Consider the following 6,665-nt stretch of genomic DNA (forward strand, 5'->3'; position numbering starts at 1 on the left):
AACCAGCTACTAAAATCCACCCAAAAGGCTACCCCCAAACCAACCACCCCTGACACTAAAGTTCCCATCGAAACACAATTTAACTCCCACTTTGTGAACTCAATTCTATCCTTAGTATCACAGGACAGTTCCTTCCTCACTATCCCCCCCCCAACACAAATAACACTAATACAAGCTTTACCCTCAAAACAGTTTCCACCACTTCAATCAAAAGCATGCTCTCCAAACTAAAAACCTCATCAACGGCAGCCGACCTTCTACCCAGCTATTTCTTGAAACTCACAGCAGATGCTATTGCTATCCCAATCTCCACTCTCATAAACAGATCAATTGTTGAAAACTATGTGCCCAAACTCTGGAAAATATCCTATGTTACACCCATACATAAAGGTGGGACCTCCACTGAACTTAATAATTACAGACCCATTGCTTTACTCTCCCCCTTGGCCAAAATCCTAGAAAAATGCATCCATACCCAGATGCTAAAATATCTCCTAGACAGCAACATCCTGTCACCTACTCAGCATGGTTTCAGACCTGCCCATAGTACCACTACAGCCCTCCTCTGCTTCACAGATACAGTAAACCGTCTCAAAAATGAAGGCCTGCAGGTGTCAACTCTTTTTTTAGATATGTCCAAAGCATTTGACACAGTCTCGCACCAAATCCTGCTAAACAAACTAAACCAGTATCACCTATCAAATTCCACTCTTACCTGGTTCCACAGCTACTTAACTGACAGGTACCAAGCTGTGAAATAGGAAAATTCTCTCTCTCCTCAGCTGCTCATAACTATAGGAGTCCCACAGGATTCTATCTTAGGACTACTACTATTCATAATCTTCACAAATAACCTCCATACCTCCACATAGCATGCATTTATCATTCAGTATACAGATGACACTACCTTAATCTGTGCTGCACAAAACATTCCCACCCTCCTGCAAACAACTCAGCTAGCATGCACTGACATTGAAAACTACCTTACCAAAGCCCAACTTATCCTCAATCCAAAGAAAACTCAGCTTATGATTATAACTAGTTCTAACAAAAACACTGATAAGTCAATTCACTATCTACTCCACAAATGCTACTCCAATTGCTCCAGTGGCACAGGCTAAGCTACTGGGAATAACCATAGACTCCCACCTAAAATTTGATAGTCATCTCAACTTAACTATTAAAAATGTACATGCCAAACTGGGAGCACTCTACCGTATCAAACCATTTCTTACCAACAACACAAGATCAGCCATTGCTAGCTCCCAACTTCTATCCACCCTACTCAATGCATCTCCCATTCTGACTAATCTCAACAAAACCGAACTAAGCAAAATGGAAGCCTGCTATAACAGAATTGCCCACTTTGCTGCAAATTGCTCATATAGAACTCATCACTGTACTGCTTTGAGACAGCTCCACTGGCTTGAACTACCCAACCTGCTAACCTACAATCAGCTCTGCCTCTGTCATTCTATCTATTACCTCCCCAATAAGTGTCCTGCCCTCAAAAAACTAGTACATCACTCAGCCAAAAGGCCTCTTAGATCATCAAGCAAGCTGCTACTAGAAGTCACCAACAGCTACAATAGCTTTGGAGATACACTATATCAGTGTTCAGTTCAGTGGCTAAAAAAGTGGAACTCTGTCCCCACTAGCATTCAAAACACATCATCCAAAGCCTCCTTTAAAGACCTCATCAGGCAACATCTCAAGCAAAGCTGGCAGTGCCATGATTGCTCCCCAGGCTAGTGAAAGCGGATAAGGTACGCATACTAAACCTAGAGTACTTGATTAAGATTGAAAACTATTCTCACAAACACTGGCTAATCTACAATGTATGTACTGTACCTGTGCACTATGTATGTATTCTACCTAGGTTCCAAATTTCAACTGTACACCACAAACCTATTAAGTACCTTTATTTTTAAATATTTTTTTGTTCTCCCCACTGTAACTGTTGATGTGCTGCATACCACTGTAAAAACATGTCTTTTGTAATTTGTGTGTATACTGATCATGTCTAAATGTATCTGTAATTTTTCTATGTGGAGCTTTTCTCCCCGGGCCTCTGCTGAAAAAGGGCCTTTTCGGCTCAGTCAGACATCCCTGGTTAACAAATGTAAAATAAAAAATAAATAAATATATTTGGCCATTGGCATGCCTACTACATTGAATACATGCTTTCTTTGGGGCTGCCGTGCCTCCATTTTGTAATTTGCAGAAATGTATTCGGTTAGTGGCCGAATACATTTCTGCAGGTTACACTATTCCTGCACAGACACCTGCCTGCTTCCTGGATCACTAATTCATCTCATTTGCATGGTTTTCACCTGCAAATGGGGTAATTAGCATACAGGAGCTGTGTCCATGCAGGAATAGTGAAGGAGTGCTCATGCACGTCCCGGGAGCTCATTCCTGGATTGCTCATCAGCCATATTGCATGCAGCAGCTCTTGCACTATTCCTGCATGCTGTGCAGAGCTTGCTGAATCCCAGGGTATGACTATTTATGTTTTGGGGGGAAATAAGTGTTTTTTAAGATGACGTTCCTTCTTTTAGCTTTGCATTTTCTTAGACATGTAACCATCCTCCAAAATAATCTGTGGTTAAGGAAGCTTCAGAAGTTATTTTTGTAGTTGACTGCGAATCCAGAAGACCCTAAGTGGGAAAATGTATTGCTTCCCTTAAACTAGAAAGCTTATTGCTTTTGGGTCTCTCAGCTGATGCTAATGGATTTACTATGCACAAACACTGAACACATGACAGGCAAAATCCACCTTTGTGGGAATTTCTAGAGGCAGAGATATGAAGGGAGAGTTCCTTGTTGGCTACTTACTGATGTTCTAGTGCACGTTCATACCATCTAAGAAGATGGTACATTATCTACACTATATTATTGACATCCAAAAGTTATGTGTTAACAGAATTTTCTGTTTTATGTGGGGAGGATATTCTTATATTGGAGCACCCTAAACTCTCCATTAATTCACTGGAAAGTTTGGGATGTAGCAGGCACTGGTTCACTGTCTCACATAGTACAAGTAGTGCAGGGTAGGCCCACATAGTCTTCCTTATGATTATTTGAAAACTAGGCTCAACTTATGCTTTAATGACAGATGATATTTTTATTTGGACTATGCCCTATTTAGATTCCCATTACTAAACGTCTTGAAATAGCTACAGGTTTCTTTGGTCAATTTTTGGGTCTGACCCCTAAAGACTGATGCAGCAATCCTCACTTAACAACGTTGTCATTATAGTGGCTACATACGCAGCAACAACAAGACCTTACAATCCAGAATACCTGCAAACAGATAATGAGGACTTGTGAAGGGATGGAAGGTAATATCACAACTGCTCAGGTTCAGTCTCAGCTGTCAGATCTAAATGTGTTATGGGACATCCCCTGGCCTTGGGAGCATCAAATGAGATTTCTACATTGGGATTATTGGGCACTATATCATAGTAAAGCAGAAGGTTACACCAGTCTAGTAGTCTTTCTAACAATTTATCAGAAAATGCAGATCTGAATCCCAAATTTTAGACATGTCAGTCGGTGTAAAAGTACGGCTATAGTCTTGTTAACTGGGAAATCTTACTCTGAATAAAGTGCATTATATTAATCATACATTCTGGATGTTCCTGCATGTCCCTGCAATTTACTGTCTTAACTTGGAATAATAATTCTGGAATCTAGCATTGGTGGTGGTTACATGACTGTACATTGCTTCTTGATGGAAGGTCCCAGAAAAATTGTGCCTTCAAGGTTTTAGAACCTACTTTTAAAAGTATGTCTATGTCTTCTATAAATATCTTCTTTTAAGCAAAATATAATTATCTGAGATTTTTTTGTTTTGTAGTGAGCAATGAAAAGACCATCTACTTGGTTGAATGCCAATTTAGCTTTGTCAATAGTGAACTAATATCTCAAATTATTTCTGTAGTACAGTTTAATTGCATTATTTATTTGTCACAGCATTTAAATATTTATCTTAATGTTATTAACTGACCATTCATTTAGGTTCCAATTAATACACACACACACACACACACACACACACATACACACACATACATATATATATATATATATATATATATATATATATATATATATATATATATATATGTTTCTGTGTGTGTGTGTGTGTGTGTGTGTGTGTGTGTGTATATACAGTTATGCACATATATATGTATATCCATGAGAAGCATTTTAGAAACCACAATGTCTGTTTGTTGACAGTTATAAAAGATCCAGCGGTTCAGTAAAAGTGACAACATGTAATGGCATAAATGATGTTCTGATGTTATCAGAGATCAAAATCTTTAAATTACAATAACCAAATTGGGGTATTCTATTCCTTGAAAGCATTGCACACAGGGGTGCTAAAATAACGCTACACTTGCACAGTTTCACAAATGCGATAGACATTCCAGTAAAGTACTGTTGCAGTTTAAACAACTTGAGTGTTAATTAATGGCAATTCTTGTTTCACACAATCCCCGAGATTCAATAAGCTAAAAATTCCATGCAGGAATAGTGTAGCTGTTCCTGCATGGAATATGGCCGCCGAGCGATCCAGTAAACAAGCCTGGGGATGTGCATGAGCCTGCTAACACTATTCTGCCACGGACATGACTGTATTATGCTAATGACCTCATTTGCTGGTGAAAACCATGCAAATGAGGTCAATTAGTGATCCAGTAAGCAGGCAGGCATCTGTGACAGAATAGTGAAGCATGCAGAAATGTATTCAGTTATTAGCCGAATATATTTCTGCAAAAATCAAAACAGAGGCATGACAGCTCAAACTAAAGCATGTATTATATTCCTTGGGCATGCCAATGGCCAAATATATGGCCATTGGCATGAAAAAGTGTTGCAAAATAATAAAAATCAAAGTTTATTTTTTTGGCCGATCTCAGCCGTTTAAGCATAGGTCCGCAGCGTGCAAACAGGATCATGCCGAAAAAAATATATATGTTAAGGCAATGTTAAGTGAAATCTGCATTTCGCCATTATAGTCTATGGCATGCAGAATCAAAACAACAGCAGTAAACAGTGGTTGCTAAGGGGAAAGGGTCTGGGGTAGTGCTGTAACTAGGGACTAAGGCGGTGGGGTATGCTAATGAGGGAAATTTACTGAATAACAAAAAGAAGACAAGTGCAAAATTGCAGCTAACCATGTAGGAGCTATAAGGCAATGGTGTAAGCAGGAGAAGCAGCTAACATGAAAAGGGGGTGTGCCATGATTGGTTTAAGCACATTGGAGCACTAAGGCTCCCATTTGAGCTTAGCTAAACACAGCTAAGCAAAGGGTTGTGCCTGAGGCTGTATTGACTTCTTCCATGAAATGAGAAGCATGTTCATGTCCCAGGGGAGGGCCATTTCTCATTGTGTACCTTAGCTAAATGGGTTTGCACAGCACGCACCAGGTCTAAAAGGAAAAAAAAAATACCCCCCAGAAACAGCAGGACTGTTTACACTTGGGCACCGGGTTTGCTCCGCACACCACATGGCTTAAAATTGGTGGAAATGGGAAGGGGAAAAAAGAAAAAAAAAGGAAAGTAGCAGAATAAAAGCAATCAAGTACAATTAACATAGCTGGCAGGTGGAATGCATCATAGTCAGCCAATCATATAGGCAGCATCTGCAGTACAACAGTATAAACTATGCAAACACCTTCCAGTCTGGTTTTCCTCATAAACTCTGCACCATTGGTGTACACATGCGGGGGAAGTTTAACCCAAAAAATGTTAGGGTCTGCCATTGCTTTGATCCATCAGTATGTGCTAGAGTGTGAGAGTGGCGACGAGGATAATGCTATCAACCACCACAGACCGAGAAGGAGGAGAAGAGTGTTCAGACCCAGGGTAACGTACCAGGGGCTACATGATCTGGAGATAGTAGAGTGCTACAGGGTGGACAGAGACATACTCCAGCAAATCACTGAGTTGTGCCACCCTCAACTCAGACCTAGGGCCAACAGAGGGGAACCCATCCCAGTTGATACCAAGGTATATGTAACCTTAAAAATACTAGCTACAGGTACTTTCCAAAGACCTACTGGGGGCATCATGGAGATCTCACAGACATCTGCATCCAGGGTACTCCACCAGTTCCTGGATGCCATCCTACCACATGCTGGTGAGCACATTTACTTCCCCAACACCTGTGAGTAGAGGACCAGCAATATGCGTCTCTTCCACCATGTAGCAGAATACCTGGAGGTACTGGGTGCAATAGACTGCATGCACATCCACATCAAACCACCACCCAGTGAACAAGGTAGGGTCTACATAAACCACAAGGGCTTCCCCTCCATCAACTGCCAGGTCGTGTGCAATGCCCAGGGCATTATCATGAATGTGTGTGCTGGCAGCCCTGAAAGCTATTACAACTCCCACATCTGGCATTCATCACAGCTATACCAGACATTTGCCTGTGGGGTCATCCCGTATAGCCATCTGGTGGGGAATGCTGGCTATGCACTGGAGCCCTGGATGATGACACCCATCAGAAATGCAGACACATCCACTCAAGAGCACCATAATGAGGCACATGCACAAACCAGGATCATTATAGAGCATGTGTTTGGGATGCTCAAGTCATGGTTCCACTGCCTTGACATATCTGGTGAAGCCTTATAGTACTCTCCGGCC

Source organism: Protopterus annectens, chromosome 1.part0, assembly GCF_019279795.1.
Source record: "Protopterus annectens isolate FY-2018-M chromosome 1.part0, PAN1.0, whole genome shotgun sequence".
NCBI classification, from domain to species: domain Eukaryota; kingdom Metazoa; phylum Chordata; order Ceratodontiformes; family Protopteridae; genus Protopterus; species Protopterus annectens.